Source organism: Nyctereutes procyonoides, unplaced genomic scaffold (genome assembly GCF_905146905.1).
Source record: "Nyctereutes procyonoides isolate TBG_1078 unplaced genomic scaffold, NYPRO_anot_genome, whole genome shotgun sequence".
Classification (NCBI taxonomy): domain Eukaryota; kingdom Metazoa; phylum Chordata; class Mammalia; order Carnivora; family Canidae; genus Nyctereutes; species Nyctereutes procyonoides.
The window spans coordinates 16,071,595-16,083,248 of NW_026575032.1; the positions used below are offsets into that span (position 1 = coordinate 16,071,595).

Below are 11,654 nucleotides of genomic sequence, written 5' to 3' on the forward strand. Positions count from 1 at the left end.
AGAAAAAGGCAAATACTTAATGTGCTAAGAATTACTGTTAAGAAGGTATCTCTATCCCACCCCCAAAAGAGATAAAATTTTGATAAATTTACCATTTGCAAAGAGAACACCCAATGGCTAGTACCCACATCTTCCAGACCTTAAAAAGATCACGTGCTTGCTAAGTCGCCACCTAGGGTGTATCCTCAGGAAGACAGGACTGGAATACAGAGATGTTAAGAAACTTAAACTTTTGGGTGCCTGGGTGCCTCGGCTGGTTAAGTGTCTGCCTTTGGCTCAGGTCATGATCCCAGACTCCTGGGACTGAGTCCCCCATTGCGCTCCGTGCTCAGTGGTGAGTCTACCTCTCCCTCTACCCCTCTGCCCTGCTCATGTGTGCTCTCGCTCTCTATCATTCTCTCCCAAATAAATAAGATCTTTAAAAAAGAAAGAAAGAAAGAAAGAAAGAAAGAAAGAAAGAAAGAAAGAAAGAAAGAAAGAAAGAAACTTAAACTTCTTTCGAGTTACACACAGGGGGGTGTGGTTCATATGGAGTCTAAAAAAAATGAGCACCAGAAGGAAGAATCTGCTTGTTTCTCAAACACTGTGTATTCTAGGAAAAAGCATATTTGCTTCTAAATAGCCAGTCCTTCTCTAAACATAATCATGCTGCAAAAGTGAAAAGCAATCCTTTCGAAGCTAGCAAGCCAAAGGAGCAACTGAGAAAGAGACTCGGTTGCTCCAGTGCTATTCCACTCAGGTACCCCGTCTCCTTTCCACCCTGGCGGCCCAGGAACTGCTTCTCCCAGTTGCCTTGGGTAGGCTCCTCCCCAGGAAACTGATGTGAATTACCTGGGAGGGAAGGAGGAGTCACAAGTGAGGGTTGTCCTTCTGTTGTTTGAACGATTTAATGTCTTAAAGTGAGCCTGTATTCATGCATCATTTATAATAAAAACAGAAGGGACATCTGGGTGGCTCAGTGGTTGAGTGTCTGCCTTTGGCTCAGGGAGTGATCCCGGAGACCTGACATCAAGTCCCTCATCAAGCTCCCCGCAGGGAGCCTGCTTCTCCCTCGGCCTGTGTCTCTGCCTCTCTCTCTGTGTCATTCAGGAATAAATAAATAAAATCTTTAAAATATATATATATATATATATATATATATATATATATATATATATACAATAAAAAGAGATAATAAACTTACTTTAAAAATAAACCTCTAACTTATCTTCTTAGAATGAGACTGTCTTCCTGGGAAACAGCCACTTGAAAAGTAATTTGTCTTTTTTCATGAATGTACATTTATCACACAATTCAGCAACTCCACTCATAGGCATTTATCCAAAGGAAGTGAAGACATATGTCCACACAAAGACTAGCACATGAACATCCATAGCACTTTATTCTTAAAAGCCAAAGCTGGACACAATTCAAATGTCCAAAAACCAGTGAGTGAATAAACAAATTGTAGTGCACACAGAATACTCTCCAGTAATAACATGAAGGGACCTGAAGAGACACACAACATGCATGAATCACAAAAGCATTATGTTGAAGAGTGTATACTACATATTTCACTTAACTCTAGAAAAAACAAATTGAGTCTATAATAATAAATAGGAGATCATTGGTTGCCCGAGGTCAGGGTTTGGGGGGTGAGTTTTTACTAGGAAAGAGCACAAGGGAACTTTCCAGGGGGTTGGAAATGTTGTCATCTTCATTGTGTCAGTGATGACAGAAGTGTATACATTCGACAAAACTCACTTAGAAATGGAGGCAAATTTTTAAGACACTGGATTGCGAGAAGCTTAAGGAATTTGAACTAAACTTGAAGCCATCAAGGAAGTATAAGAGATTTTTAAGGTAAATTGAAAGGCAAGGAAATCATTTAAGAGGTAACAAAATATGCCAAGTATAAGCTGATAAGCACCTGAGTGAAATACAGTGAAGGGCAGTGGTGTGCTGGTAAATGTTTAACAAACAGCTCTGGTGGGGATGGGGAGCCCTGATTTTGGGGTATCTGTCCATTTCCCTGGTGTAAATATTCCCAGCACGGCATTTTTCAAGCAACAAATGTGATGTTATTGAACAGGGTCTGAAAAGAGACGCTCCACCATTGGCTCTCACAAGCCAATACAAGCAGCCCCAGCACACAACAGGGTAGAGGGCATTTAGATTTGAGAAAAACAGTTAAAATGTGTGTGTTAGCTAGAGTAAGGCAAACTGTACTAACAAGTTTGAACCACTAAAACTTAGTGATTCAAAAACAGACTTCTTTCCTTTTCAAATAACATTCAGGGCCAGAGATCCCAAGTTGGTGACGGCTCTGGTTCACATAGTCATTCAGGGACCCAGGCTGACTGAGACTCCATATCTTGAATAAATCACTCCCCAAGTCACTCTGGCCACTTCTATCATTGGAAATTCAGCCCCTGAGAGGAGGAAAGAAAGAATATAAAGGAAAGCACATACACACACACACACACACACACACACACACAAGGAAAGCACAGAGGATATTTTATGGAGCAGGCTTAGAAGTAGCACATACCATGGTCTGCTTATATTTCTTTGGAAAACTTAATAACCTGGCTCTATCTAACTTCAAGGGAGACTGAGAAATATGAAGCTGGAAAGCCAAATGGGAGACAGAGCATTCTGGAGCTCAGATAGCAGTCTGTGCTATTTTGAGAGATTCTGAGAAGGTAGGGCTGTCCGATAAAATAGAGGATGTCCAGTTAAATTTGAATTTCAGACCCAAACAAATGAATCATTTTGTGGTATCCATATTCCCAAATATTACACAGGACATACTTATATTAAAAAAATTATTTTTGGGGCGCCTGAGTGGCTCAGTGCTTGAGCATCTGTCTTCAGCTCAGGGCATGACCCTGGGATCCTGGGATTGAGTCCCACATCATGCTCCCCACAGGGAGCCTGCTTCTCCCTCTGCCTGTGTCTCTGCCTCTTTGTGTGTGTGTCTCATGAATAAATGAGTAAAATCTTAAAAAATATATTTTTAGTTTATCAGAAATTCAGATTTAACTGAACACTTGCAATTTTATTTACTAAATCCAGCAAGAGTAATTACCAGGTTTCAGAATTGGATGAGATAGTAATTGGTAATGCTATTATCTGGAGGAGAGATGACAAGTACAGGATAATCAAACACACAAGAGATCCACTATAAGCCACAATGGCAGTTCACTAACTTAAAAATGGGACGTGTATTTGGTAGTTTTGACTAATATTTGCCATTGGTCAGATCATTCTGGGTACTCTTAGGACAGTCCAGTCAAGATACAATAATCATAGACCAAGAAAGTAGGATGGAAACAATAGCATTAGGGCAAAATATGGAAAGATTTCCAAGCTACATAAAGTAAAAAAGGCTAGGTGCTGAGTAATGTGTACATGTGTGCGTGCACATGCAGGCATGTGTGCTTGTATATGTGTGGAGTGTCTGGAAGGAAACAAGAAACTGGTAACAGAGATGGTCTCTAGAGGGGAACTGAATATATGAGTGAGGGAACAATGGAAGAGGCTAATTTTTCACAATATCACCTCTGTAGGGGCCAAAGGCAGAGCACTCCAAGATGGGCCACTTTGGCATGAAGAGTATTTTGAGTTAAAAAGCAACCAAGACCCACCAGATTCAGGAAAATCTCTACTTTCTCTACAGCTGCCTAAAATAATTTAGAGAGAGAATCTGCTCCAGGAAGAGAGCTATCACTATTGGTAACTACAGTACGGTATGAACTAGGGATGATGGACAGGGAGCAAGCTAGCAAGGCTTGTTTGATCAAAGTCCTCTCTTTGTCCCATTGTTTCTGAGTGGTCCACCAAACATTCAAGTACCAAACATTTACCCTTTGTCATCTTCCTGAGGATTGCTTCCTTCCCTACCCCCTCTCCTTGGCTCAGGATGACATATATATCTCATTTTGCTTGACTGTCTTTGGAATTTCCATGTCTGTGTGGGTCTGTGTGGGTTCCCCAGACATACACTATTATATTTGATTTTCTCCTGTTAATTTGCCTCATGTCAATTTGATTCTTGGTTCAGCTAGAAGAATCTTGAAGGGGACAGAACATTCTTATTCCCTGACACCTTTCATGCTTTTTTATTTTTTATCATATGAATATATTCATCGTTCAAAAAGTCAATCATTTTTAAAGATGTATTTATTTTAGAGAGAGAGACAGTGAGCAGAGGGAGGGGCAGAGGGAGAAGGAGAGAATCTCAAGCAGACTCCCCATGGAGCACAGAGCCTGATGAGGGGTTCTATCCCATGACCCCTGAGATCATGATGTAAGCCAAAATCGAGAGTTGGGTGCTTAACCTACTCAGCCACTCAGGCAACCAAAAAATATTAATCTTCAAAAACAAATAATCCCAGGGCACCTGGGTGGCTCAGTGGTTGAGCATCTGTCTTCAGCTCAGGATGTGACCCCGGGGTCCTGGGATTGAGTCCCACATTGTGCTCCCCACAGGGAGTTTGCTTCTCCCTCTGCCTATATCTCTGCCTCTGTGTGTCTCTCATGAATAAATAAATAAAATCTTAAAAAAAGAAAAAGAAATGATACCACTTCCCACTGGAAAAAAAAAAAAAAACAAGCCTCTTTAAAAAAAAAAAAAAAAACAGGCCTCTTTAAAGAAATGGATGCTTCTGGGGTTGGGGCAAGGTATTGTGCCAGAAAATGAAGGTAAGCCCCCAAAATGGTAGGAACATGTGAAAAGGACACAAGAGCTAGCCTACTGGCAAAATACACTACAATATAATTATGAAAATAAATAAATAATAAACATAATGGCATTTAACCTATAAGAGTAAAATAAGTATCCATGAGTTCATACATAGAAACACACATATTCACTTACATACATACATTCATTAGTGAGGGAAAGGAAAGGCTCTTCTTTAAAATGGAATGCCAGTTAATATAGACAGAATGATGGGTCAAATTAATTATTTTACAAAAATCACAGTAATAATTGATTTAGGACAAAATCATCAATAGATTCTACTTTACAGAAGTTATTCATTGAGCTCCAGATCTTGCCTGGTCTAGATAATTTATCTCCTTTGATTAATACTATACATGTAATATACTAATATGTTACACATAATAATTTTGTATGGGTGTGTGTGTGTATATATATATATATATATATATAGAGAGAGAGAGAGAGAGACAGAGAGAGAGTTATCTGTTAGGATTAGGTTCAACTGATATAAAAGAACCCTTTCTCCCTCCTGTTGTATTTCATAAATCTCATTTTCTCTCATGTAAGAGATGACCTGAGGTAGGCGGTTCTAGAGTAGTATGCCAGTGTGTAAAGTGGTCCTGGGATCCCTGGGTGGCTCAGCGGTTTAGCCCCTGCCTTCAGCCCAGGGTGTGATCCTGAAGTCCCAGGTTCAAGTCCCATATCAGGCTCCTTGGATGGAGCCTGCTTCTCCCTCTGCCTGTGTCTCTGCTTCTCTTTCTCTCTCTCTCTGTCATGAGTAAATACATAAAATCTTTAAAAAATAAAATAAAAATAAAAAAGTAAAGTGGTCCTTTCAGTTCCATTCCACCATCTGTAGAGTGTTACCCTTCTTCTCATGATTCAAAAGGACTTCCAGAGACACCTGGATGAGCATCTGCCCTTGGTTCAGGGCGTGATCCCGGGGTCCCAAGATCGAGGCCCACATTGGGCTCCCGGCATGGAGCCTGCTTCTCCCTCTGCCTGTGTCTCTGCCTGTCTCTGTCTCTCATGATTAAATAAAAACAATCTTAAAAAAAAAAAAAAAAAGACTTCCAGAGTTCCAGTGGTCATACCCACCTTCCAGAAAACAACTGCACTCTATTGCAGTCCCTTCCACACCTGCTAACTTAGTTATATGGCCCCATCATCACGCAAAGGCAGCTGGGAAATGTAGTCTTTGAACCCTGTGTCCTGCTAAAACCCAGGGTGCTGTTACTTAAGAGGAAGGGGGAAATGAATAGCCATTCTATGATAGGCAATACTGAGACCATCTTAGAGCTGAGGAAACTGAAGCGCAGAGCTCAGACTGCTTAAATAACTTGCCCACATTCACGCAGCTTGTAGGAGTTACAGCTGGGACTGTTGCACCTCAGCTCTCTTGCTCTCTCTCTCCCCAAAGCCGGCAGACTTCCCAACACCCACCCCCAGCCCAGCTCACTGCACAACAGCATAGAGCTCAGCACCATGCCAGCTTCTCTGAAGCTAATGCAGGAGAGCCAGAGGAGAGGCAGGCAGGGACAGGAGGCCCCACCCAAAGAGGGAAGGAGCACCCCCCCAACCTTTCCCATGTGGTAGGTAGATGACAAAAACCTGATTGGGTGGCCGGCCCAGAGAGGGTTAATCGGATTAAAACAGCCTGCCAACAAACCCATAAAACCCCTAGAGGAAGAAACTCTCTCTGGGGTCCCCTCCCTCTTTGGGAGCTGTGTGCTGGGGCTCAATAAACCTTGTTCTGCTGCCCACCTCTCTGTCTGGTCCACCTCTCCGTTCTTCGAAGCAGCGTGGCCAAGAACCTTGGGAACAGAAGGAAAAGAAATCCTGTAACAAAGCCACACCATACACACAGCATATTTATGTGATACACATTTTGCTCCAGGATTTAGGAATAAAACAAGTTTACTTAACACAAATATAGCCATGTTATGGTGTACAGCAAGACCAGATTCGCACTTATTTTTATGATTAAACAAGAGACCTGAAGAAATTTGATCATGGGTTAGTCCCTGTGGACTGGCCAAGCTTGAGAAGCACCCCCTTCCCCACTGCCCAGCACCGTTTCCACTACACACCTGTTTGTTGTTACTTGGTGTCTCTGGTTACAGCTGTCTGTTTTCTGACCTTATCACCAATTACAGAGTTTACTCTGCTTGGAGCCTATAGCCTCTACATCCCAATAGTACTCCTGTCTTACATAGTATTGATTTGTACCAGCTGCTGTTATAAAGAAAACTAGGCCCCAAATGGTGTCACTTGGGCCAGGCCAAGTCACCAAGCCAGGACTTAATACCTAACCTAATTGCAGTTTCAACCTCCCCCAGAAACGAGAAACCTTAATGGGTGAGTCAGGCATTTTCCCATAAATACCCATAAGATAATCCATCCCGGGGGCCTTCTCCATCCCCCCAAGGGAGATGAGGTCATCTGCATAATAAGACCCTCGCGCTCCCCTGTGATCTGGCCTGAAACAAGCCTTTCTTTTCTCTCGCTAATAGCTTCCCGGCCCCACCCTCCTTCCTATTAAAACCTTTTGTACAACTCAGGAGCTGTCCTCTCCTTACTGATGGGATGCTGCCCAATACACTTAATTTCATTAACCATTTAATAATGCCAGTTAGAACTTCAAAATTACTTGATTCCATTTTGTTTTTTTAACACTGCCAATTGATTTTTTTAATGATGATTTTTAATAGAAATGTTCTGATGTTTTTAAAAGTTGGAAAATGACTGGTGATCCCATTTAAATAGAGTCCCAATGTAATAATAATATTGCTACTACAAAATATAATTTCCCAGCCATTTCACACAGCTTTAGGAATATCAGCTGATTTGCAAGGAAGGGTCTTGATTCTGACAAATAATTCTATGTGGCCCTGAAAGCATACAGTCTTAACTCGTGATTATACTTCCAGCCTAGCAGTTCCTTTGATGCTAAAGGTCCCAGAGTTTTCTGCAGATAGATCTTTCATGGATGGAAGTTTTAATTGCAGAGCATCATGCAGCTGATGAGATCCTATTATAGTGTCTGCTTAAAGGTCCTGGCTCAATTTTAAATAAAGCTCCCTAGAATACTACCAATTTTGGTGTTTGCTCCCTACAATTATTATACAAGCTAATGAAAAGTTTAGGAATACAATTTGGAGTACTATCAAATTAGTTCCAGACATCTGACAGGGAGATCTGCAAATGATATATATAAAAAACATTTCTTTTTTTAGGGCACAGATAGCAAAGAGCTTAGCAACATGTACCAAAGTTTGATTATAATGAGATAAATGGATTATAGTTTATATGGACAAGTAGCTCAGAGACTTTCTAATGTTAATAAAAATCAGCTCAATCAGGTTGCCTTAGTATTAACACAGTTTTTCAGGGTGTTTGGGTGGGGAAAACAGAGGAGGGAACATCTGAAATATTATATATGGGAAACTACACTTCCTAATGCCTTGGGCTCTTACAAATAGATGACATTTAAGCCAAATAAAAAAGTAAGGTTGGGACCCTTGCATCTGCTGCACGGGAAGACACAATATTTAGACATTGGGGAAAAAATGTCTAAGACATCCTGAAAATTATAGAAGTTCTGTCCTTTGGGATCCAAGACTCTGGGTTCTATGATGACCCTGTCATAGGGTTTCCCAACCAGGATTTAGCAAAAGGCAGGAAAACCATAAATTTCCCAGTCAGCATTAGGTGAACAAAACCAGATCTCAAAAAAGATCTGGGAAAAGATTGGTTATAATTATACCTCTGATGAATGTACATATCAAATTTCATTGGATTTAAGAAACCATCTCAAATTCCAAGGTATTAAAATGTGAGGAAAAAAATCAAATCTGTGCCTTAGAATTGATGATACATGGCGTGGGAGATGAGGACTGGGCTGAGACACACGTTTCCTTAACTGGGAAAGAGGCCAAAGAGAAATATATGTAAAACATAATGACCATGAGGCAGAAATGTTGTTGGGGCAAGACTCAGAACTGGATATGTGCTCAGAACAAACTACAGGCCAGATTAATTAGGAGCTCTGAGTGGGAGGACTATTCTTATACAAGAGTCCATTAGGAAGAGGATCTGTGTCAGTATGTAGGCCCTGTGAAGTCATTAGTTTGGACTGAAATAGTCACATCTACCTTTCCAAGCCCACTGCGGGGTATTACAGAGATAATCACAGAGAAACTTTTCAATTGGTCTCTTATTCCCAAAACAACACCTCCAAGGAAGTGTGGAATCCACACTTCCAATCGTTAAACCAATTGGAATGTTATAGGGTTGTTTTTCTGTTGTTTTTGTTTTTATTGTTATAGGTATCACTGATGGGCACTGGGGATTTAAATAAATTTTGGTTGCCATGGTAGGCTTGAGATTCAGTCAGCTGGAGACTGATAACTAGTCAAAAGGATCTATCCTATCATGTTTATATTCATAATTGCAATGTAATATTTTCTCTGCTTATTTATTTACATTTTGTTTTGTTTTATTTACATTTTGAATGGCTGGTTTGGACTATCGGTTTTAATCTTCTAAATTTCCAATCTTGTCAATCGTCTGTATAACTGAGTCTCTATTTTGCTACTTCACGATCAATAAAGAGGAGTTCGGCTTAATAATAGAGCCATGCAACCTGAAGCCTACAAGACAGAATGCTCTTAACAGTCTAGCTGCCTACAATTGTCCAAACCTGGTTTGTTGCCCACATATTGTGGAGATGGAGGGACAGATGTCTGTGGCAGAAAGCCCAAGATGGCATCCCAACTCTCTTTGCTTTCCTACATGACATAGAATCTCTGGTCTAATTTCTAGAGAGAGAAAACTAACCTGAATAGAATGCTGACAGGGTAGTGTGAGACCTGGAAGGTTGGAGATGTTTAGACTCTATAGAGAAAGTACCAGGGCAAAACTGCAAGCTATTCAACAGAGTATAATATAATTGGAAACGGTATTGTAGGAAATTGGTCTGACTTATCTATTTTCTGCAACCCTAAAATATAGGAAAAAAGTTGTGAAGATTATATCTGATAAAGGCCTTCTATAGAATATAAGAATAAATCTTACAACTCAATAATAGGGGTGCTGGGTGGCTCAGTGGTTGAGTATCTGCCTTTGGCTCAGGGTGTCACCCTCGGGTCCTGGGACTGAGTCCCGCATCAGGCTCCCTGTGGGGAACCTGCTTCTCCCTCTGCCTGTGTCTCTGCCTCTCTCTCTCTCTGTCCCTCATGAACAAATATATAAAATCTTAAAAAAAAAAACCCTCAATAATGAAAAGACAAATCATCCAAATTTTTTAAATGGGCACAAAAATATGAATAAACATTTCCCTGAACATCATCAATAATTAGGGAAATGCAAATCAAAAACAATAAAACATCAATTCATACCCACTAGCTAAAATGGCTATAAACAAACAGTAACACTTGCTGCTAAGGGGGGGTGGGTGGATAGGAACTCTCCTACATGGCTGGTAGGATGTAAAATGGTACAGCTGCTTTGGAAAATAGTCTGACAATCCCTCAGGAGGCTAAATATAGAGTTACCATATGGCTCAGCCATTCCATTCTAATGTATAAATCCAAGAGAAAGGAAAACATATGTCCACACAAAACTTGCACACACATGTTCACAACAGCATTATTCGTAATAGCCAAAAAGTGGAAACAACTCAAATATACCAACCGAAATGGTACACAACATGCAGTATATCCTTATAATAGAACTTTTTTGGCCATGACAATGAATGAGTACCTGAATCTTGAAAAGATTATGCTAAGTGAAAGAAGCAGACCCAAAAGACCACATATTGCATGACTCCACTTGTATGAACTGTCCATGATAGGGTAATCTATAGAGACAGGAGATTCATGGTTGCTCGGGGATAGGCTTGTGGAGAAATGAAGAAGTAACTGCTAGTGTCTATGGGATTTCTTTTTAGGATCATCAAAATGTTTTAAAATTGAGTGCCGTGATGGTTGCACAATTTTGCAAGTGTATTAAAACCCATTGCGTTGTATACTTTAAACAGGTGAACTGTTATGGTATTTATCTCAAAAAAGCTGTTAAAACGAAAACCTTAAATCATCTGTTTCCATATTCAAGCAGATGTCCAAATACCGAGTTGACAGCTAGTTATTCTCCTTCCCCTAACCATCAGCATTCTCAGATAGCTTGTTTTTTTCTTTTCTTTTTAAATTATAGCCAGTACTGGGGAATTGAATCATGAAGCTCTGGTTGGACTTTAGAGATTGGCTTGATTTTTCAGAAAGTCAGTAACCCTATCTCCCGTTTCCTGTTTAGCTATTATCAGCCTAACCTTATGGGCCTCTGTTTTTTCCTCATTTGTGAATACAAAAGATTGCACAGATAATCTCTGAAAGTTCTTCCTGTTACACTGAAGGAGCTTGGACTACTCCATCAGTGGAAGTGCTGGTTTTCTTCTTCTCCTTAGAACTAGTCAAAACCTGATATGATTTCAATTTACTTAGATGATTAGCAGGACCGGTTACGAAAAACTTATAGCAGATCTTTGTATAGACAGAAAGACAACAGATGCATAACAATGTGAGGTCAACACTTGTGGAGGTCAATTACTTAGTACCCACCTCAGAACAATAAATCAGTCTCCAGTAATTGTGTTCATTTCTTATTTTTACCTGTTTATAAATGACCAATCAAGAAAATAAGAAAAAAATGTATGTATCCAAGTAGGGGGGATAAGGACCTCAACCTTCATAGATAATCACTATTAATATTTCAGTGTATTTTCTTCCAATAATTTTGCTCTGTAGGTGTTTTGGGTTTTTGTCACTAAACACTAGAAGCATTTCTCCATGCCATTTTTTTTTCCTCCATGCCATTAAGTAGTTTTCATAAACATAATTTAATGACAATGGAGGTATCAGTTTATTCAACCATTATCTTATCACTGGAT

At 40.1% G+C, this 11,654-nt stretch overlaps 1 long non-coding RNA gene across 1 annotated transcript; it reads right to left on the reverse strand.

Moving 5' to 3' along the window:
- Positions 1-2,150: 2,150 nt before the first annotated feature.
- Positions 2,151-6,919, reverse strand: LOC129504384 (uncharacterized). The gene is made up of 3 exons (XR_008663347.1): positions 6,799-6,919; positions 6,473-6,522; positions 2,151-2,411 (listed from the first exon to the last, which is right to left on the reverse strand). It is a non-coding gene; the product is annotated as an uncharacterized LOC129504384 (long non-coding RNA).
- Positions 6,920-11,654: the final 4,735 nt, after the last annotated feature.